At 47.2% G+C, this 23729-nt stretch overlaps 1 long non-coding RNA gene and 1 pseudogene across 2 annotated transcripts; one reads left to right on the top strand and one right to left on the bottom strand.

Moving 5' to 3' along the window:
- Positions 1–1854: 1854 nt before the first annotated feature.
- Gm19600 lies at positions 1855–15449 on the bottom strand. 2 transcript variants are annotated; one of them, XR_106135.3, is made up of 3 exons: positions 14820–15449; positions 12930–13255; positions 1855–3131 (listed from the first exon to the last, which is right to left on the bottom strand). It is a non-coding gene; the product is annotated as a predicted gene, 19600 (long non-coding RNA). The 2 variants fall into 2 exon arrangements; XR_388156.3 differs by lacking the exon at positions 14820–15449 and adding an exon at positions 13652–13750.
- Positions 15450–22731: 7282 nt separating this feature from the next.
- On the top strand, positions 22732–22840 carry Gm23647 (annotated as a pseudogene).
- Positions 22841–23729: the final 889 nt, after the last annotated feature.

Below are 23729 nucleotides of genomic sequence, written 5' to 3'. Positions count from 1 at the left end.
TGACGGTAGAGCAAGTAAGAGCCTCGTGGTTCCTTGGGTCTTGAATTATACACACACAGGAGGGGTAAGGATAATGACAGTGGCCTGATAAACAGTTACTTCAACTGGTATCTGAGACAGGAGTGGTAAGGATAACCGGAAGACAGGGGCCTGATACTCCACTGGCATCTGAGACAAGGAAGACGCCAGCAAAAAAGGTTTGTTGGGGCAACTTGGAACTTGGTTTGCATGTACAGTCAAAGTCTGGAGGTCTGTGAGATGCTTGATTAGCTATGTTGGTCAGACAGTCATGTATAGGAGTCCAGAGAGGAGTTGGTTACAGGTGTAATTTAAGAGTTTCATCAGGGGCTGGTGAGATGGCTCAGTGGGTAGGAGCACCCGACTGCTCTTCCGAAGGTCCAGAGTTCAAATCCCAGCAACCACATGGTGGCTCACAACCATCTGTAACAAGATCTGACGCCCTCTTCTGGAGTGTCTGAAGACAGCTACAGTGTACTTACATATAATAAATAAGTAAATAAAAAAAAATAAAAAAAAAAAAGAGTTTCATCAGCTGATCAACAAGAAGGAGAACATGGGCCCAGTAAAAAGACTGAGTACCGTACTCCATGTTAAATAGGAGGATCTGCACTCTAAACATGAAGATTTACTGAGCATTGCCAGATATCAGACACTGAATAGGCAGACACGAAGAGAATACCAGCCACGGTCTCCCCCTGAATCACAGCTACTGCTGGTACCGGCACCCAGCACCCATCCACAGTCAGCCGTTTTGCTATGTGAAGTTGAAGCAACCCTTGTTTCCTGTGTTCATAATGTGACCAGCAATAAACTCATAACAGCAACTAGTGTGGCCCAGCAGTAAACCCGAGCTCGCGCTAACATGGCCTGGCAATAAACCCACAACACTGCTAGCACTGCCCTGCTACATGAGAACAGCATGACCATCTGGGCTTGGCAAGGAACAGAACAATGCCCATGGGGACAGGAGCTGTGGGTGGCTGTGGGTGAGTCCTCCGTGCCCAGCCCAAGCTAAGCACCTGGGTTCTTGCTTTGTCCTTGTGCCTGCCGGACTTGGACATTGCCCTGACTGAGCCAGTCGGCAGACCTGCTGGAGCTGGCTTTGCTTGACACAGCCCTTGCTCTCCAAGTTCGTCAGACTGGAGGCGCAGGCAAAGGGACGCACAGAGGTCTCAGTCCTCAGCTTTGACTGATAATAAAGCTTCATCCAGATATCTTGTTTCTGCCTTGAGAGGGAAAAGTCTTCCTCAATCCTGGAATCACAGATGAAGCTCTTTTTTTTTTTTTTTTTTAAAGATTTATTTATTTATATGTAAGTACACTGTAGCTGTCTTCAGACACTCCAGAAGAGGGAGTCAGATCTCGTTAGGATGGTTGTGAGCCACCATGTGGTTGCTGGGATTTGAACTCCGGACCTTCGGAAGAGCAGTCGGGTGCTCTTACTTACTGAGCCATCTCACCAGCCCCCAGATGAAGCTCTTAGTCTTGCTAGTTTGTTTGTTTCTTTGTTTGTTTGTTTCTTTCTTTGTTTGTTGAAGGTGATGACAAAGCCTTATGCCCACTGTGGGATGTTCAGGGTATAGCCTCTACTCGCCTCCTCAGAGGCTCATGCAATCTATCTTAGTTTGAGAAACGGTCCCAGGGCAATAGTTTATGGGATCCTATCTTAATATTTGGCTCTCATGAGTATGTTGATTAAGAACAGACTTGGGGGCTGGAGAGATGGCTCAGAGGTTAAGAGCACCAGCTGCTCTTCCAGAGGTCCTGAGTTCAATTCCCAGCAACCACATGGTGGCTCACAAACATCTGTAATGGGATCTGACGCCCTCTTCTGGTGTGTCTGACAGTGTGCTCATAGATATAAAAAGAAAAATTTAAAAAATGAAAAAAAGAACAGACTGATGTTCAAAAAGGAAGATAACCCAGACTAGGGGACGTGCGTGCCTGTCCTGAGCTTGACTTGAGCACTTGACGTGGCCCTGCTGGCCAAGCGTGCTGGCTAATGGCACAGACCCACACTGAGCTTTCTCCCTCTCAGACCCTGAATAAAGCTTTCAAATGATTGTCTGGAGTCATGAATGCTGCTTGGTTCAAGCACACAGAACTGCATTGAACTGAGAAGGATCCAAACTATTACTCTTGTTGACAGAGTTGTCTAGTCATCAATAAAGTGTTTGCCTCTGATAAGAGCCTTTCAAAAGGGTCTGGAACCAGAGAACCAGAGTTCAATTCTTAGCACACGTATGATAGCTAATAATCATCTGCAACCCCAGGTCCAGGAGATCATTAATGCTCTCTTCTGGCTTCCACTGGCACTAGGCTCACATGTTCACAGACCTGCATGCATGCAGACAAAACTCTCATACCTATAAAGGAAGTTAATTCATTCAATTTTTTAAAGAAAGTCTTTCAGAAAAGTTGACGCTCAGCTTTTCCCTGTGGGGATGATGCGAGCAGAACGGCTCCAGTTTAAGTCTGAGACAGTGCCCTCTTGTGGAGACTTTCCTAAAACTGGGGCTTGCGAGAAGTAGTTATTGAGGCTTCTTCCCTTCTTGGGGGTTGGGGTCGGAGGGCTTCGGGCGGAGTTGAGGTACATCCCGGAATCTCTGCACTAAAGCAGACCACACAGGTCATTTTGCTTCTGGGGACAGTTACTGATGGATGATCGGTGCCACGACTCCCCACAAGGAGGTTTGTACCACTCTGCAGCCGGAGACAGGCTGGCTGGAGGGTTGTCCCAGCAGCCCACAGGGCAAACCATAGCACCCTTTTAAACTGGGCGCATCAGCCGTGGTGTATTTCTGACAGTGCAGAAATATGAAATCTTTGTTCTTCTGAAATTTTCTGCAGGAGACTGCGTCAGGGGCCTGCGGAGCCTGGCTCTTGGCTCCTGACCCTCCAGTTCTGCGTCCAGTTGGCAGCAGGTCCTGCCTCAGCCGGATGATGGCGCCTGTCGGGGACCCGCCTGAGTGCAGCAGACGGGGCCTTCTCATCCTTGGAGAGAATTGTGAGTGTGAGTTCATTCTATCGAAGGAGAGCTGAAGTGTTCACCAGAGCAGAAGACGAAGCCTTTGTTGTTTTCTTAGCACTTTCTCCAGGTAGATTTCAGGCTGCGCTTGAACGAGGGAAAAAAACCCAAAACAACAAAAGCACAAAAGAACCTCAATGATTAAGTTGGGAAATGTGGAATTTTTAAATGAATAATTTAAACTGATCTCTACCAGTCTAGAATATAAGTACACACATAAAATATAAGCACAGAGTTTCAGAGTCACCTGATACTTACTTATCGCTTAGCAACCATACGATGCCACTACATGGCGTTCTGGGAGTGGACAGAGCTCATGGACCTTACAGAGAAGGTATACAGTGTGAAATGGAAACTCAGGCTCAGATGAGGAAGGGCAGTCATAGGTGAGGGAAGACCCTCTAACTGCCCACATGGCTGCTAACACTTGGCTATCCAGCATCTTGCCTGCTGCAGTGAGCACTTAACATATGTAGAATGACTTAGTGATATTATATACAATAATGAGAAATGACAGGTAAATAAGGGAAATATTACCCAGCATACACTGAGGGAGTGTCATTTGGGGGGAACCCACCGGGCAAATCCACTGGAAACTATGAGAAAGCACTTGGAGGGGGGGTACACTTTTCAAATAAATTTCAAAGCAGTTACTTCCACCATGAGTCACACCAAATATGCCAGGCTTGGTGGCGCACGCCTTTAATCCCAGCACTCGGGAGGCAGAGGCAGGTGGATTTCTGAGTTCCAGGCCAGCCTGGTCTACAGAGTGAGTTCCAGGACAGCCAGGGCTACACAGAGAAACACTGTCTCGAAAAGAAAACAAACCAAAACCAAAACCAAATAATTGTAAAAGTCCACTCTCCCAAAGCAGTAACTAGATGATACTCAAAGAGGCCGTGTAAGAGCTTAGTAGCTACCAAAGGCTTTAACACACCACACAGAACACGACAGAGCCAGTGAGCTAAAAACAAACAAAACAAAACAAAACAAAACACAAATGGAGAACCAAACAGCAGCATCCAGGGACCCTGGCCGGCTGAAAATACTTCTCAGGAAAATAGGAGCAAAGGTTAATATAACAAGGGTCATTCAGAAAGATCACAAATCAAGTTACAAAGAAAAATCACAACGGAAGTATTACAACCAGGAGTTTTTGCTCAAAGTGTAATAAATCTGGAAATTATTAACAACTAATACAAATAAGCCGAGGCTGGAGAGATGGCTCAGTGGCTAAGAGTACACACTGCTCTTCTGAGGACCTGAGTTCAATTCCCACTTCGGGCAGCTCACAACCACTTGTAACTTTTGGTGGCTCTGGAAGATCCAATACCATCTCTGATCTCCTTGGGCACTACACTCACATGCACAACACACAGAGACAAACACGCATACACATAATTTAAAAAATAATAACAGTCAAATATTCAAAGCAAACATACATGAATGTTGTTACAGATGGAGAAGCAAAAGCATCTACCAAGGACTTTTGGGCAAAAGAGAAAATATAGGCTAAAGTTCAAAAATCTCTATAATGTAGTGATGGTGAAGACAGCAGCAGGATAGACCAGATGCAAGGACAACAGTGATGATCGGAATGTTCTTCATAGTAAGACACTGGGAGTGTTATTGGAGGTAACAAAAGCCCATCCCTGGCCCGGGGTCTCTGTCTGTCTCTGTCTCCCCCTGTCTTTCTCTGTCTCTGTCTGTCTCTCTGTCTCTGTTCCTCTCTGCTTCTCTGTCTCTGTGTCTGTTTTTCCCTCTGTCCTCTATCTCTCTCTGTCTCTGTCTCTCTCTGTCTCTGACTTTCTCCCCTGCTTGCAGATCTGTTTGCAAAAGCTCTCAGCTACTGTCCCAATGCCATGCCCGTCTGCTTCTTGCCGTGATGACTATGGACTAACCCCCTAAAAGGGTAAGCCAGCCCCCAGTTAAATACACTCTTTTATAAGAGTCGCCTTGGTCACGGTGTCTCTTCACAGCAATAGAACAGTAACTCCGTCAGTGAGTGTGCATGTGCTATGATGTTTATGTTCACGTTATGTTTAAAATGTGAAGACTGCTGTGTTTAAGAGACCCATGGGATGTTGTTTTAGCTTGTAAGTTTGTATAATGTACCCTGTCGGTTAACTTGCCCAAGATGGATGATTTCCCGAATATTTGGGCTATTGTTGAAACTGTTTAATCTTGTTGAGTTTTTAACTGCTCTGTTGTTCTTTGAGAATAGTAGTCACAAGACGAGCCACTGGTTCTACCTTTGTAAGAAAATTCTTGGTTGCTCAAGTTAATTGAGGTATCTAAGAGAAAGTTATAAAGGTTAAGCATAGCCAGATAATATTCTAAAATAAATTAATTACATTTCCTTGTGAAGTGGACTGGGGGTATTGCTCAGTGGTAGTGTAGTTGCTTAACACCTCAAAGCCCTGGTTCCTACCACCATCACCAAAAGAAAAACTACAAAAAGCATAAAAAAAAAGGTAAGCAAAGTAATGTAAAGTAGAGACTAGGTAGGTGTCTGTGAGGTGCTGTGTATGTCTGTGAGGTACTGTCTGTGTCTGTAAAGTGGGGTCTGTGTCTGTGAGGTGATATCTGTGTCAATGAGGTGATGTCTGTGTCTGTGAGGTGATGTCTGTGTCTGTGAGGTGATGTCTGTGTCTGTGAGGTGATGTCTGTGTCTGTGAGGTGGTGTCTGTGTCTGTGAGGTAGTGTCTGTGTCTGTGAAGTTGGGTCTGTGTCTGTGAGGTGATGTCTGTGTCTGTGAGGTGATGTCTGTGTCTGTGAGGTAGTATCTGTGTCTGTGAGGTGATGTCTGTGTCTGTGAGGTGGTGTCTGTGTCTGTGAAGTGGTGTCTGTGAGGTGGTGTCTGTGAGGTGGTGTCTGTGTCTGTGAAGTTGGGTCTATGTCTGTGAGGTGATGTCTGTGTCTGTGAGGTGATGTATGTGTCTGTGAAGTGATGTCTGTGTCTGTGAGGTGGTGTCTGTGTCTGTGAGATAGTGTCTGTGTCTGTGAGGTGGTGTCTGTGTCTGTGAGGTGGTGTCTGTGAGGTGGTGTCTGTGTCTGTGAGGTGATGTCTGTGTCTGTGAGGTGATTTTTGTGTCTGTGAGGTGGTGTCTGTGTCTGTTAGGTGGTGTCTGTGAGGTGATGTCTGTGTCTGTGAGGTGATGTCTGTGTCTGTGAGGTGGGGTCTGTGTCTGTGAGGTGATGGCTGTGTCTGTGAGGTGATGTCTGTGTCTGTGAGGTTGTGTCTGTGAGGTGGTGTCTGTGTCTGTGATGTGGTGTCTGTGTCTGTGAGGTGATGTATGTGTCTGTGAGGTAGGGTCTGTGTCTGTGAGGTAAGGTCTGTATCTATGAGATGGGGTCTGTGTCTGTGAGGTGGTATCTGCTGTGTCTGTGAGGTGGTGTCTGTGTCTGTGAAGTAATGTCTGTGTTTGTGAGGTGTGTGAGGTAGCTCAGCTGGTAAAGCACTTGCCAATGAACTGATCACCTGGGTTCAATCCCAGGACCCATTCAGTGCAAGGAGAGAACAAAGTCTTAGAAGTAGTTTTGAAAACTCAAAGTCCCAATGACACACTTACTCTAACAAGGCCACACTTTCTAATCCTTCTCAAGCAGTTCCACTAACAGGACCAAGCATTCAAACATTTGAGCCTACAGGAACCATTTTGATTCAAACCACCACTCACATTAAATAAACAAATAAATAAATGAATAAATTTTTTAACAAGTGCTTTTTAGAAAGAAACAAAGAGATCTGCACAGTAAAAGGAAACCAGTAAAGCGAGCTAATAAGTTAAACTTCACAAATGACTCCATAGTGAGTGTGCTCGCACGCACGCACACGCACACACACACACTTTCTTTGCTTTCTTTTCTTTTCTTTTCTTTTTTTTTTATTAAAAAAATTATAGGGGCTGGAGAGATGGCTCAGTGGTTTAAAGCACTGGCTGCTCTTCCAGAGGTCCTGAGTTCAATTCCCAGCAACCACATGGTGGCTCACAACTATCTGTAATGGGATCTGATGCCTTCTTCTGACCTGCCTGTGTACAGGCAGACAGAGTGCTCACATACATTAAATAAATAAATCTTTAAAAGGAAAAATCATGTGTATGGGTATTTTTGCCTGCTGGTATGTTGGTGCATCGCATGTGTGCCTGGCGACTGTGAAGGTCAGAAGAGGGTGTTGTTTTTCCGGAACTGGAGTAACAAATGGTATAAATGCCATAGGGACACTGGGAATCCAATTTTGGTACTTTGGAAAAACAGCTGGTGCTCTTCACTGCTAAGCCATCTCGACAGCCCCTTAATTCTGTTTAGGAAACAAGGATGAATGACATCAGTACCTTCACCTGATACAAACTGTGCAGTAAAAACTAAAGCTATAAGCCAAAAATGCATGGATTTTTATGCAAAATTTCAAAATGATAAATTTGTGCTTTGCTGAACCAAAGAATCTGCTAGACCTCAGGTTCCTGGGAGCAGTGCTTTGTGTTGTATAATAGCTTCCTCTGAGATTAAACCAGTCCATCCTGCAGGGAAGCTCTTTAAACAAGAAGATAAACAAATCCAACCAGCTTCAGGAAGTCCCTGAAACCAACCAGTGTGGGGAGCGGGTGTGGCGGCAGTCCCAAAGGCGCCAGGGACTGCAGCTAAGTCATATGACTTGCACCTGACTTCCTCATATAGACACAAACATCTTGAGTGCTGCGCAGGTGTACCAGGATACAGGTGAATCCAATTTGGTGGAGATTTGCCCCTGCTGCCCTGATTAGCTGAAGCTGCATGCCTGGTGAGGTGGCGTGGCCTGCTGTGCGTGGATGGGAACTGAGAGTATAAAAGAGTGAGAGGCCCAGGGTTCGGGGGAGATATAAAAACAAGGGAGATATAAAAACAAGGGAGATATAAAAACAAGGGAGATATAAAAACAAGGGAGATATAAAAACAAGGGAGATATAAACAAGGGAGATATAAACAAGAAGAATCAGGACTGAATAAACGTGTGCAGAAGGATCCTGTAGCAGCGTCGTTCTTCCTGGCCAGTTGAGCGCGCGCAACAAGTGGTGCCGAAACCCGGGACCCAGGACAAGGGGAAAAGAAACATCTTCAGACACGAGTGAAGACCCTCTGCTACAGGGAGGATTCAGAACTGCATCACGGGGAAGAAGGGGTTAATAAAAGTTCCTGTAAAACAGACTGTTGAGAAGGATCCGGCGTGGATTCAGAACTCTTCAGCTGGGGAACGGTACTGATGAAGAGAAAGAAGAAAGATGAAGACTGAATAAACTGCTGTTAGAAGGACTGGTGGTCGCGTCGTTCTTGCTGGTCGAGAGCGGGCACGACAATTGGTGGCCCGTACGGGGAACCGACTCCCCCACCGAGTTCAGAACTTTCAGCAGTCAGTGGTTGCTGGCAGGGTAAGTTCACGGTGAGTGAAACTTGCGACCCCAGGAGTTTAGGAAGGACCTCGGATAAAATAGAGGTGAGCATAAAGTTGCCAGGAAGTAGGCACAAAGTAACCCAGGAGTTTGGGAAGGACCTCCGATAAAATAGAGGCGAATATAACGTTGCCAGGAAGCAGGTACAAGGTAACTAAAGGTTCATGGCTTTGGGACAAGTTAAGGTTCACGGTTTCAGGATAGATTAAGGAAGTATGATAACCTCAGTGTAGTGATCAAGAGATCCTCGCTGTGTAGTTATGCTTTTTTCTCCCATTGACCCTTTGTGGGTAGGTCTGATAGTTTTGGTCTTGTTTGTTCTGATATATGGACTCTGTTACTGTTTGTGTGTAGAGGCAGTCAAGACAGGTCAGAAAATCCTTACAGAGCAACAAGAAAGTATGTCGGAAGAGGAGAAGGGCTTAAAAAGAAAAAGGAAAAAGAAAGGAGACACAGTGTTATCAGGTGGACAGAAAGGACAAAATAAAAGAGCCGAGGTGGAGGAGGAAGGCGAATTAGCTTTTGTGCCGCCTCCCTATGCCTCCTCAGCAGCCACCTGTAGGTGGACCTTCTGTCTGGAGATTTGGAGAGGATCGAGTAGATCAGGTGTTGACATGGGCGAGAGGGTCTGTTTGTGTGTTTCCACAGGACCAGACGGAACCTCTTTGGGTGCCGGAGAGGTTGGTGAGATGCTGCAAGAATGAGGCTCCTGATCCAGTTGCCCCTGTGGATGTGGTGGATGGTCCCACAAGCACAAAGGATGGAGCCGAGATGGGAGATCCTTTCGGTATTCCAGAAGCCGATACCAGCTCGACATGACATTCAAAATTTTTCCACGCTTTTTGATCCCTGAATTCCCCTTAAAGAGATAGCCCCTCTGGCTATCTATCCCTTGCTTCAGGGAAGATGAGTGGGGATGAGAGCCCTGGGATGTATGCTTGTTATAGTGTGTGTGTGTTTTGTGTTTGGCACATGTGTTAGGTGCAGAGTGTGCGGCCCGCACTTTCGCCATGGTAGCGTAGGCTTTTGCTGCAGTAGAGGCGGGACAATCTCCTCAGATTCGGTTTGCCGCTCTAAAAGAAACTATGCTGCGTTATGCCGTGGGGTGCGAGGCTAAGCACTGCACAGAGGATAGCTTGCTGTTGGCATCCTGTGGAAGGCATGTCTGATTGCATGAAGGTTCAGTGTCCTAGTTCCCTTCCCCCAGGAAAAACGACACGGGAGCTGGCCAAGACCTCTCTGGGTGATGAGCCTAAGGGATGGTTTTGTGTAGGGCCCCTATGCTTGCACACTGGGGATCAGACCTCTACCTTCACCCATGAGGCTTGCTTGCAGCAATTAAGATCTGGCCATAGGTTAATTAACATCCTGGCCTTTTGATGCACCTGCCACAAGCAAAACACAATCTCCCCAGGAGTGGCTTGGCATGATAGAGAGGTAGTCAGTGATAAGACTCCCTGGGCATGTCACCAACCTAAGACAGGGATCAAACCAATGCTGTTTGTCACCCAAGGACGGGTAAGGGGCATGGTTGCGAGGGGCTATCTACAGACATTCTCTCTGCCAAAAAAGAAAAAAGGGGGAATTGTGGGGAGCGGGTGTGGCGGCAGTCCCAAAGGCGCCAGGGACTGCAGCTAAGTCATATGACTTGCACCTGACTTCCTCATATAGACACAAACATCTTGAGTGCTGCGCAGGTGTACCAGGATACAGGTGAATCCAATTTGGTGGAGATTTGCCCCTGCTGCCCTGATTAGCTGAAGCTGCGTGCCTGGTGAGGTGGCGTGGCCTGCTGTGCGTGGATGGGAACTGAGAGTATAAAAGAGTGAGAGGCCCAGGGTTCGGGGGAGATATAAAAACAAGGGAGATATAAAAACAAGGGAGATATAAAAACAAGGGAGATATAAAAACAAGGGAGATATAAACAAGGGAGATATAAACAAGAAGAATCAGGACTGAATAAACGTGTGCAGAAGGATCCTGTAGCAGCGTCGTTCTTCCTGGCCAGTTGAGCGCGCGCAACAAACCAGGTTCACTAGGCTCCTCCCTGCCGGAGTAAGCAGAGACAAGCTGCAAAAGAAGAGAGTGTCAGAGAGCGGAGCTGCCAAGAAGACTCAGAGCTGACCAGCTGGCCAGAAGCAGCAGAAACTAGCCACACTGCCTGGACGAAGTTCAACCCAGCTTGTGAGCTACCAGCCATGCTGAGTGGGCTTTGGTGAAACAGCTGTAAGGAACTCCAGTAAAATGCATCAGTTTACCAAATTGGACTTCGGCAGTATCCGTACTTTGGTATGCCTATCTGAGGCAAGTAGGAATGTGTTGTGTTTCCCCAGGGAAAGTTCGTCACACGACAGCTTGGGATACAAGAGTACTTGTGTTTTTATTTGTGACTTGGCTGGTTTTGTATGTCAACTTGACACAAGCTGGAGTTATCACAGAGAAAAGAGCCTGCCTTGAGTAAATGCCTCCATAAGATCCAGCTGAAAGGCATTTTCTCAATTAGTGATCAAGGGTGGGAGGGCCCATTGTGGGTGGTGCCATTCCTGGGCTGGGAGTCTTGGGTTCTATAAGAAAGCAAGCTGAGGAGCTGGAGAGTTGGCTCAATGGTTAAGAGCACTGCTCTTCCGTAGGTCCTGAGTTCAAGTCCCAGCAACCACATGGTGGCTCATTCCACCCTCTTCTGGAGTGTCTGGATACAACTACAGTGTACTTACATATAATAAATAAATCTTAATTTAAGGGGAAAAAAAAGCAAGCTGAACAAGCCAGGGGAAGCAAGCCAGTAAGTAACATCCCTCCATGGCCTCTGTATCGGCTCCTGCTTTCTGACCTGCTTGAGTTCCAGTCCTGACTTCCTTTGGTGATGAACAGCAATGTGAAAGTGTAAGCTGAATAAACCCTTTCCTCTCCAACTTGCTTCTTGGTCATGATGTTTTGTGCAGGAATAGAAACTCTGACTAAGACAGTTTGTTTGCTTTGTTTTGTTTGTTTGTTTGGAGAGAGGATTTCTCTACGAGTTCAATTTCCAGCAACCACATGGTGGCTCACAACTGTCTATAATGGGATCTGTTGCCCTCTTCTGGTATGTCTGAAGACAGCAACAGTTACTCATATAAATAAAATAAATAAATCTTTAAAGAAAGAAAGAAAGAAAGAAAGAAAGAAAGAAAGAAAGAAAGAAAGAAAGAAAGAAAGAGAAAGAAAGAAATGATAACTGTGCAGCTGAGAAATGCAAAGGCACTAACACGTTCAGCAAGATCACAGATCTGTACAAATCTAGATAACAAATTATAAAACTGACTCAAGCAAGAGAAATGACTCAGCAGCTTAGCAGACTACATGCTCCAATAAACACACCAGCAGCTTCATACTACAAAGAATAGCCAGCTAGATGATTAGCCCACAGTCAGGATCCATTTACAATGGCAACAGAGAAGATAAACCATCTTGTAGGAAATGAGAGCCAGAAACAGACAAAGCCACTGTGAGGAAAACATTCTGAAAACTCAAAAGAGCTAATGTAGGAGATATGAGGATGATGTCATTTCTCTTACATAACCAGACTGGCGGCAGGAAGATGTGCCTCTTCCCAAGTTACTTTATTAAAGAGGCTTTTTGTTTGGTTGGTTTGGTTTGGGGGTGTCTGGGGGAGGGTTGTTTTGGTTTGTTTGTTTGTTTTGGTGGTTTTGGTAAGACAATCCCAATAAAAATGCCAACGAGGCTTATTGGTTTTGGAGCTGGACAAGTTTATGCTAAAGCATGCAGAAAAAGAAACACGCGAAGACAGACAGGGCATTGTAAAAACTACATGGGAAACTAGTTTTGCCAAGGATTGAAACACAGTCCGAAGTCCCTTGAATTAGAACAATGTATCTTGGACACACTCACAAAGCCACTGACTTTAGGTCAGCTAGGGAGGCGGCTCTGCGGACATTCACTGGAGCTCCTGTCGCTGGAGCAAAACAACTTTCCAATAAACAGTGCTAACAACCAAGTAGTCGTTTGGATAAGGATAAAATTAGATCCTGATGTTATACCACATGCAAGAATAACTTCCCAATGAGTCAGGGGACTAAAGAACAAGGGGGAAAAAAAACGGCTGAAACTCTCTTTATCTGAGTATAGGTGAAAATTCTAAGTAACCCTGGAACACAATATTTGAAATATATGTGCTCGATGAATGTAAGAAATGGTTTTCTGGGGGTCTGGGGAGATGGCTCAGCAGTTGAGAGCACTGGCTGCTCTTTCTGAGACCCTGAGTTCAGTTCCCAGCAACCACGCAGTGCCTCACGACCTCACGACCATCTGTCTAAAGACACTGAGGCTGGGGTGGAGCCCCTTGAAGCACAGAGACACATCAACTCTTCCACTTTTCTTTTAAGAGTCACGGCTGCTTCAGGAGCAGCATTCTGGAAAGATTACAGTTGGATCTGCAGTGACCGATGTCTCACCTGGCACTTCTGTCCTGTTAACTGAGACCTCTTTGCCTGAAGAACTGGGCAAGGCGTTCCACCTTTAGAAAAGAGCATGGAATGTTTCCTACAGAGGGGACTCATGACGGATTAGCTGAGGTGAGTTTTCAGTAATCCTGGTACCTTGACGATGTGACCGTGAGCTGGCTGGGTGGTGACTCCATGCAGTCAGGTCTGCTGGAAACACAGATACCAGAACTCAGGTGTCAAAAGGACTTTCACTGCCGTGTCTGAAGAGTCTCCTGTTCTTCCACAACAGCTTTCCTTATGCAGCTCATTAGTGATGTCACCATGGCCTCAGCATACTGTGGGAAAGACCAAAGAGAACTTCTCAAAGCACATAGATCAGGCAGCAAAGCATAAAGAAAACAGACAGGAAGTGAGTAAAAACAGACAGGAAGTGTGTAATGAAAACAAGGAAGAGACATAGAAAACAAGCCAAATCCAGATGAGTTCTTGGGGGGGGGGGGGGAGGAGATGGCTCAACATTTGTTGCTCCTGTGCAGGACCTGTGTTCAATTCCCAGCATCCACATGGTGGCTCACCACAGTCAATAACTTCAATCCCAGGGATCTGACCCCTCTTCTGACCCCTGGCAGCACGCAGCACCCACGTATGTGAAAGAATGAGTTGTTGGTCATAAATATTGGACCACACACCAGAATCCTTTCCCAGGGAAGAAATAGAAATCTGAGCATTACCTCTTCTGTTGATGGTCAAGACGTGAAAAGCAGGACTTGGAATCTAATGGCGGGAATTTGCTGACGAGTATGGATTGATTTCTCTAAGTCAGCCTCAGAATAAATGTTTCTGGGAACCTTATTATAAAAAATAGGTTGTGCGTGGTGGCACATGCCTTTAATCCCAGCACTTGGGAGGCAGAGGCAAGCCAAACAAAAACAAAAACAAAAAAACCCCAAAAACCTGGAGCATTGATAACTATTTTATCTTTACAGTTGGCAAGCAGGGCAAAGGGCAGATGTCTATGTTAAGCCTACAGCTCAGAAGCACAGGCCCTTGCCTCTCTTATGTCCAGAGCTAGGCTGGCTGGGGCAAGCTGTATCTGCTCCAGTTGCCGAGCACAGCTGTGCGTGAACTAACTGCCTCCCACAGAAACACCAACTGACTTGATGCCCTGTGGAAAGAATCGCCTGGGTGTGGAGAGATGACAAAACACCAGACTATGAATATTGAGGTCTGGTCCTGGCTCCGCCTAGCTTTGATCTTACTTAGGCAGCTTCCTAGCATGGCACCCTTTCTGATCTTCCTGAAGGACTTTGAACCTTGATAAGCAAATGTCTACCTTGTATCTCTCGGCTGCAGTTATTCTAATCTTTAATTTCATTCATTTGATAATCATTAAGAAGAATTTTTATCTTGGAAGAAGGAGGTGAAAGGAGAAAGGGAAATGGGGGTTAGGTGTGATCTACATATATTACATGCATGCATGAAAATATCATAATTAAACCCAATTTGTTTGCAATTAATAAAGACCAAGATTGGCATGGTGGCATATACCTTTAATCCCAGTAGTTGGGAGGCAGAGGGGGTGCATCTCTGGGATTTCTAGGCTATTCAGAGCTATATAGTAAGATACTTTCTCAAAAAATATATATAGGGCTGGTGAGATGGCTCAGTGGGTAAGAGCACCCGACTGTTCTTCCAAAGGTCCAGAGTTCAAATCCCAGCAACCACGTGGTGGCTCACAACCATCCGTAACAAGATCTGACTCCCTCTTCTGGTGTGTCTGAAGACAGCTACAGTGTACTTACATATAATAAATAAATAAATATTTTAAAAAATATATATAATAAAATAAATACAAATAGTTCTAGAGTGATAGCTCGATCAGTAACAGTGGATACTTACAAGCTTGAGGATGTGGCTTTAATCTCCCAGGACCCATGTCAGCAGCCAGGAATGGTGGGCTGGGCCAGAGCTGCGGAGGCAGAGGTTTGGGAGACTCTGCTGATGCCAAGTTGTATGTAAATCCGTCCCTGGGAACTGAGTTTATGAGGTCTTTGTGAGCTTGGCATGCTACAGGAGCCCTTCGTGGAAGTTTGCATGATCTAAATGCCCAATTGCTAATTGTTTTGTTTCTGAAGTTCCCTTAAGTCGGGGCACATTCACAACTACTGTAAAGACTGATTCTGAAATTGCCAGAAAGGGGAAGTTACATTATAAACACTTATGAGCCACCATGTGGGTACTAGGAATCGAACCCAGGTCCTCTGGAAGAACAGGCAGTGTTCCTGACATTGAACCATCATCTCTCCAGCTCCAAGGGGGGCTCCGTTCTTTTTGTCTTCAGTACTTTCTTGCTTCCAGGTTCTGAATTTAAAGCTTCCTGGGAACCATGTGATCCGGTCGTCATCATCACGCTCTCTGGAATCGAGTTGCTCAAGCCATTTATCCATAGCTGACGTCATACTTCAACTATTTATGGTTTAAATCAATCCCAGCGTGATTTATGGTCTCGTGTAATCCAAGGGACTTTGTGATCACATCTAGCTTGTACTTGCTGGGTGCTTGCTCTGATCATGCCAAAAAACATAAACCATAAAAGCAATTAGAGACTCCTCCCCCATCTCCCCCCCTCCCCCGCGCCCTTTTGTTGCTGACTTTGCTAGCATTTTGTTGCCTCAGAAGGAAGCGGGGTAGAAACCAGACTTACAGCTCTGCCGCTTGGGATGGGTTTTACCAGCTACTGTTGTCGGTGACCGAGGGGTTAGTGTGGAAAACTGTAACTTGTAAAATGTTTGTCACGGGCTCTGAGCATGGACGTTAACAGCAGCTCCATGCATGGGGGGGGGGGGGGGGTTAAACCTCGGAAGCAACCAAAACACATCCTTCGCCGTAGGTCAATGAAAAAAATGAACTGCGGTCCTTGCAGATGGTGGAATAGCACTCGGTGCTAAAGATAAATGAGCTGCTCTCAAGTGAATGTTATTAAATGAGAGAAGCCAACCTGAAAAGAGCAGACAGCACAAATCCCACTGTGTGATAATTCTAGAACAGTAGCTGCCAGGAGTAGGGTTGGGGGGGGGAGGAGGGGCGGGGGGGGGGGCACAGGGGGAGCCGAGCAGGAACAGGTGAATCACGGCTGAGTCTTCGGGCAATAAATTTACTCCACGTGCCAAGACCCATCGCGATGAGAATGACGGTATACCTCACTATAAATTTACAGAAACCCACGTGGTGTTGAGTGAGCCCTCTTCACTAGGAACTGTGGGCTCTGCTAAACATCAAGAGGTCAAGGAAGGTTGGTGGCTGTCGAAAATGGAGTGACCCTGGGCCAGTGTGGACAGTGCAGAAAGCAGGGAAGCAGAAGATTGGGAAATATGTGAAATCTCTTGCCTTCTGTTAAAGAACCTAAAAGGGCTCTAATAAAGTCTAAATATCTATAGCATGGCTGGGCAGTGGAGGTGCACACCTTTAATCCCAGCACTTGTGAGGCAGAGGCAGGCGGATTTCTGAGTTCGAGGATAGCCTGGTCTACATACAGAGTGAGTTCCAGGACAGCCAGGGCTACAAGTTCCAGGACAGCCAGGGCTACACAGAGAAACCCTGTCTGGAAAAAAACAAAAATAAATAAATAAATAAACAAACAAATAAATAATAGTGTAGCTTTTAGATACTTGACAACTATTTTAAGTGTGTTCTTTGGGAAAAGGACACCTTCATCTCCCAGCTTCCCCAGAGTGATGGCCTCACAGCTGCCAGTCCCCTTCACCCAGCCTTAGGTGCATTTTTCTTATGAAAGTCAAGAGAGTGGCTGGCATCTTTGGATGTGTGTTTCTGCTAAGCTGACGTTGCAGCTGAAGTGTAGGACCAAGGTAGAGAGCCAGCCTCTGCTAATGAGCAGGACAGCAGAGCTGGTGAGCTGTTTAGACAATTGTCAGGGGAAATGTCAGCATCAGTACCTCCAATTGCTTTTTAATAGCGTTGGGTATCAGTGCTCACAGCCAGGCTCAGCCGAGCCAGTTCATGAGTCAGCCCAGGGCACTGATGGTCAGCAGGGAGACTTGGAAGGAAGATAGGGCGCAGAAGTCTGCAAGACTGCTTGTCTCCCTCTGCTTCCCCCATAGCAAGGCAGCCAGGGCGGAGGAAGGTGTGTAGAAGGTAGAACTCAATGCTAAGGGGGTGGGGCAATGTGCTTCTGAACTGTAGGCTTAACATAAACATCTGCCCATTGCCCTGCTTGCCAAGTATGCCTAACTCCCAAACTCCACTTGGAACCCAAAACCCTAGCAAACCGCTCTGTCTCTAGAAACTGAACGTGTTAGCCCACAAGCTGCCAGCTCGCAATGCTCTGCCCCTTTTAGGAAAGAGTTATAGACTCTCACATGTGAGAGATAAATTGTGCTTTTAGAGAGCGCTGTATCGCCACCTGGTGGTGGTGGTGGTGGTGGCGGCAGCGGTAGTGGTAGCGGTAGCGGCGGCAGCGGCGGCGCACTCCTTTAATCCCAGTACTCCAGAGGAAGAGTTCCTCTGAGTTCCAGGGACGGCCAGGGCTACACAGTGAAGCTCTGTCTTGAAAAACAAAAACAAACAAACAAAAAACAGGAAAGAAAGCACTTTAGCAACAGCGCCTTCCACAGAAGCCATAAGAGGACTGATGCTGGAGGACATGAGTGAGGTGTTACAGTCCCAGGGACCAGTCACATCAGCTGGTACCCCAGGGAATCAGTTCTGAACACTTGGGACCCCTGCTCCTTTGCATCTTGTCCTGTGAGGTAGCAGAAGAACACTTCATTACCAGGATGGAGAAGAGGAAGAGAGAAGGGGAGGGAGAAGGGGCCATGTTGGAAATGCTTTCTTATAGAAATCAAAGCAAGAGAAGGAAGAGGCGCGATAGGGCGAGTGCAGTCCCTGGGAGAGCTGCTGGTTCTGTCGCCCTCATCCTAAGGTCTCTGGGTTGTTTTGCTTTTTTCACTGTAAGTATGGTTCATTCAAAGAGCAAACACCTAGGTTAGCCAGCTCAGTCGCATTTCTTACAATTAAAATGCCCTTTGCTGGTTGATTGTGATTAGCAAAGCTTAAGGAATTTGCAGTTTCTGGGGATGTAACTGCAATGGCATGTGCTGACACTAGAGGGTGCAATGCTCACAGGCCAAAAGCTGTAACCTTTGCCACAATGCACCTTTCTCCAGAAAGCCAGGCTCTGGGCACCTGCACAATTTCACACTGGCTGTTGTTATGCCCACCAGGCTGCCCCCGTGCCAGAGCCTGTTGTAATGCCTACCGTCCTTACTCCTTCCTGAACCACTGAAAATAAGCTGAGATACAAAGCCAGATCAAGACATTCCATAAAGGCAGTAGGGGTGAGGAAGGGGATTGGGGCAGGGGAGGGGGGTGTGAACCTAAGGCTCCTATAGAGTTGGGACCACCCTCTCTCTGGATTGTTAGTATTCTTAACAACATAAAGGGATTAATTCCACTGTTTAGGGATTTCTGAACCTTCATTACAGAGGTATGAGTAGTTATTATTGTATCGTTGGCTATTGGCCAGTAATCCTCTAACCACAAGGTTGGTTCACCCCAGCAATCAAGCCTCATCTGAAGCTACGTCAGGGTCTCTGTGACTCACTGGATTCACTGACCAGTTGAAAGGTACAATTAAAAATGGCTTAGTATAACCAATCAAAGTCTATCGACTCGGGAAACTCAAAGGGTATAGGACCTTCTGGACCAGGAAACCAAAATAAAGACCAAATATTTACTTTTTATTATCAGAAGACATTATAGCAACAGTTTAATTGCTACTATTTAAAACAGTCCAATAAAGTGAAGGTGAGTAAGGTAGAACTCATTGTAACTTTATTGCTTTATGGGAAATACTGTAAAAGAGCTGGCTCAGTGGTTAGGAGCACTGGCTGCTCTTCCAGAAGTCCTGAGTTCAATTCCCAGCAAAACCACATGGTGGCTCACTACCATACTAATGAGATCTGACGCCCTCTTTTGGAGTGTCTGAAGACAGTGTACTCATATAAATAAAATAAATTAATCGAAGAAGAGTGTTTTCTGAGAGCACAAAGAGGTTGTGTTCCAGAGATAGCCAAGGTTGTACCTCATGCTGCAGCAGGACTTGGTAATGTGTAAAAGTCACCCAGGTGGTACTGGTTTTGAAGGCATGAAAGGGTCATGCAGAGCAGCTGAGGCTCGGCACTCTGAGAGGCCATGGAAGGCCATTGGTGAAGGTGCAGCCTCAGCTTCAATTGACAGTCCAGGACAGAAGGGGTCATGCAAAGGAGTTGAGGCTTGGCACCATGAGAAGAGCCTATAAGAGACTGTTGGTGAAGCCTAGTTACAGTGGAAGACAGCAGTGTTTTGGAGATGCCAGTACCATGAGATGACCACCAAGAACGGCAGCAGCAGTGGAGTACAGGCAGCTGGAGCCTAGAAGACAAGGTGTCTGCTACAAAGGGCAGGGCTGGAAAAGTGACCCAAGCCCTTGGAAAACCTAGAAGATGGTGAGTGGATCGCAGATATTGGATGCTTGGAGTTTGATTTTGCTTTTGACTGTGCCCTGATATTTTTCCCTCTTGAAGTAAGAAAGTATTTTAGTGAATCCCACAGTTAAGAAACTGAATTTTTAAAAGATATTGAATTTTAAAAGATATTGGATATTTTAAAGGGATTGAACTTTTAATGTGTAAAGATTGTGGGACCTTTAAAGTTATTGAGATCTTGAGGATGAGTAAGAAAGTAAGGGTTGAGGCTTAATAGTGATGTGTTTGTGTGTCAAGTTGACAAGGGGTCAATTATACTGGCTGGTTATGTGTGTCAACTTGACACAAGCTGGAGTTATCACAGGGAAAGGGGCTTCAGTTGAGAAAATGTCTCCATGAGATCCAACTGTAAGGCATTTTCTCAATTAGTGATCAAGGCGGGAGGGCCCCTTGTGGGTGGTGCCATCCCTGGGCTGGTGGTCTTGGGCTCTATAAGAAAGCAAGCTGAGCAAGCCAGGGGAAGCAAGCCAGTTAGTAACATCCCTCCATGGCCTCTGCATCAGCTCCTGCTTCCTGACCTGCTTGAGTTCCAGTCCTGACTTTTTTTGGTGATGAACAGCAGTATGGAAGTGTAAGCTGAATAAACCCTTTCCTCCCCAACTTGCTTCTAGGTCATGATGTTTTGTCCGGGAATAGAAACCCTGACTAAGACAAGTGTACACTGAGGCCCTGGGAGTTTTGGGGGTGGATTGTGTGTAGGGTTTTTTTTGGTTGGTTGGTTAGGTTTTGTTTTGTTGTTGTTTTTGAAGAAAAAACAAACAAACAAAAACAAAAACCACAAGTCATAATGCAGTAAGATAGCTCAGCAGGTAAAGACAGCTTCCACCCAACCTGGGTTTAATTTCCAGGACACACATGGGTATAAGAGAAACCACATCACATAATAAATGCTTAAACAAAGCTAGGCTCCTTGTCACACACTAATCTCAGCACTCGGGAAGAAGAAGCCTAGACAAGATCTCCATGAGTTCAAGGCCCCCCTGGTCTACATAGCAAAGTAGAGGTCAGCCAGGCAACTCAGGACCTTTGGAAGAGCAGCCATCTGACTTGCTTTTTGGTCTTGATGTTTCATCAGAGCAATAGAAACTCTAAGCCAGCGACTGGAGAGATGGCTCAGTGGTTAGGAGTACTGACTACTCTTCCAGAGGTCCTGAGTTCAATTCCCAGCAACCACATCCACATGGTAACTCACAACCATCTGTTGGGGGCATCAGATGCTGTCTCCTGATGTGTCTGAAGACAGTGACAGTATACCCATATACATGAAATTAATAAGTAAATGTTTAAAAAAAAAGATTTTTTTTTTTTGCCTCTGCCTAGGTGCTGGGCATTGAACCCAGGTCCTCTGGAAGGGCAGCTACTACACTTAACAGCTGAACCAGCTCTGTAGACCTCAGCCGGTTTTCTTATACTAGCCAAGTCACCTGCCCAGATATTGGCACAGCCCACAGTGGAAATGGGCCCTCCCACGTCAATATTAATCAGACTTATCTACAGGCTGATGTTTTTCTTTGTTTTTGTTCTGTTCTGTTTTGTTTTTGAGACAGGGTTTCCTCGGTGTAATCCTGGCTGTCTTGGAACTACAACTTGTTTTGTGGAAGAGGCAGGCCTCGAACTAACAGATCCACCTGACTCTGCCTCCCAGATGCTGTGATTAAAGTCATGCAGCACTACAGCCTTCAAAGTTGATCTTATGGGCACATTTTCTCATTAAGATTCCTCCTTCCTAGATGTGGTGGATATTATGGGTCTGGGGTCACACACAGATTCACCATGCCCATGAGTCAATTTTAATAAGAGTCCTTATTAAATACTGCCACTGGATACTCATGGCACCGCAACTGAGCGTTCCCAAAATACAGCATCCAGTCATACCAGTCTGAGCCTTAAAAAGTGAGGAAAAAAAAAAAAACCACAAGATTACATGCATTCTGTCTACCTATAGGCAAGGCCTAAATTTAACATATATGTCTTTTAATTGTCCTAGTCCCTGAGCAGACTGAGCAAGTTTGAAGGCAGAAATAGCATTTAGTCATATGACAGATTCTTGCCTTGCTAGAAGAGCAATTTTTGCAAGATGAGTCCGTCTAAGAATAGTATTCACTGTCTGGGGAAAAAGTGAGTAGGGTGGGGAGTGGGTTGATAGTGAGCTGCAGGCCTGTAAAAGCTGGAGGTGTACATGTTAGAGACAGTTTTTGTTTTACTTTGGTCTCAAAGGATAGTAAGTGAAAATGTGATGCTTACAATGACAGGGGTTTGAAAGAAAACAGCTCTCCTAAACTCAGTGGGAGAACCACTATTAGGGAGTATGGCCCTGTTGGAGTGGGTGTGGCCCTGTAGGAGTGAGTAGGGCTTTGTAAGAGTGGGTGTGACCGAACAAAATATCCTCATGAGTGATTCACTGTTACAATTTAATAGTGGTAAGGCCACTGGAGAAAACTTTCACACTCGGCCAGGATATGTGATGAACTTGTCTTTTGTGTGCCTGTACCAAGGTGGAGCATGCTTGTGCAGTGGAGGGAGGGCAAGGGCAGTGAAGTGCGTGCCTCTTGGGTTAGGCCCTGGGTGTGGCTGAGCTTGTCCCAGGTGGGCTGGGATGCCATCCATCCATCCATCCACCCATCCATCCATCCATCCATCCATTCATGAATCCATGTATCCATGTATCCATCCACAGTGGGTTGACTTCCCTTGCGTGCCTGGGCACAGGCACGGTGGGTGGGTAGGTGGGTGGACCAGTCGGTGAGGTGGGGCGGAACGTCCGAGGTCCAGGGTGGGTCAGGATTCCAGAAGCTGGGAGGGACCTCGGGTGGGTGGAAGGGGAAGTCACGGGTGGGTGAGGGCGCTGTTGCAGGAAGCCCGTGGAACCGTCCAGGAGGGGAGGGAGGGGAGAAGAAGCGAGGAGGGGAGATGTGTGTGCGGCCAAGGCTGGCACTCACTGGCTGGGCCCGTGGTGCGTCCAGGGCAGGCAGAGGAGGGCTGGTGGGGGCTCTGGGGGAGGTTGTAGGCAGCGTGAGGCAGGCAGCGCGAAGAAGCGAGGAGGCACGGTGGGCTGGGGCGTGTCGTGTGGGTGGGGCTCGGGCCGGGCTGAGGGGCGGGCGTGTCGCTGTGTGGTGTGTGTCTGTCGGCTGGGGGCTGGGCTCTGGTCTCGGGGCTCGTGTGAGCTCGTCGTCGTCGTCGGGCATCGGGCGTCGGGCGTCGGGCGGGCGAGTGAGCGAGCGAGCGAGAGCGCAGCAGGCTCTTGGGGCTTGTCGGCGCCGCCCGCCCTCGTCTACGGCCATACCACCCTGAACGCGTCTGATCTCGGAAGCTAAGCAGGGTCGGGCCTGGTTAGTACTTGGATGGGAGACCGCCTGGGAATACCGGGTGCTGTAGGCTTTTTGGACTCCCCTCTGTCTCTCTCTCCCTTTTGGCCACGGCCACGGCAACCCGGCGACCCAGGCTCAGGCCAGCGCCATCCACACCCCACAACCCCCCAAGGAGCCCACCCTCGTCCTCTCACAGGCTTGCCCTCTCACGGGAGGCTCCTGGAGCCCTAAGACAGGGCACACCACGCTGGGCACCTCGGCACCACCCTGCTGAGTTAGCTAGCAACGGGACACGGGACGGGAGAGCCTCTCTCCATTTGCACCGAGCCCAGGCTGGCCTGAACACTCCATCCTCATCCAACACCGCACTTGCCTTCCACCGTGTGTGTGTGTGTGTGTGTGTGTGTGTGTGTGTGTGTGTGTGTGAAAGAGAGAGAGACAGAGAGAGAGACAGAGAGAGACAGAGAGACAGAGAGAGGGAGAGACACAGAGAGAGAGAGAGATTCTGTGTATCTTGCCCCTCCTGCCTTCTGCTAATTCACCTGGGTCCCTGTGTGTGTGTGTGTGTGTTTGTTTGTGTGGAAGCTGAGGACCCTCCGGGCTTGCTTGCTCAATCAGCCAGTAAAAACAAGTGTGTGTGTGTGTGTGTGTGTGTGTGTGTGTGTGTGCCTGAGGGTAGGGGCAGGTGTGGCAGCCTGCGAGTGAGTGGTGTGAGTGTGTGTGCGCGTGCGTGGCCGTGTCTGTGTGTTGCCTGCACCGTCTAGCCGTCCTCCTTTTTTGTCCGGGTGCGCAAGCTGCAGTGCCCTGACATGTGTCTGTTTCCGTGGGTGCGTGGGTGGGTAGGGGGCGAGTTTGTGTGCCTGTCCGGGTGTGGTGTGTGCTTGCGCTCTGGAGGGAGGGCAAGGGCAGTGCAGTGCGTGCCTCTTGGGCTAGCCTGTGCCGATGGGTGTGGCTGTGCG

This window comes from Mus musculus, chromosome 8 (assembly GCF_000001635.26).
Source record: "Mus musculus strain C57BL/6J chromosome 8, GRCm38.p6 C57BL/6J".
Lineage (NCBI taxonomy): Eukaryota > Metazoa > Chordata > Mammalia > Rodentia > Muridae > Mus > Mus musculus.
This window is presented reverse-complemented; position numbering and strand designations above follow the sequence as displayed.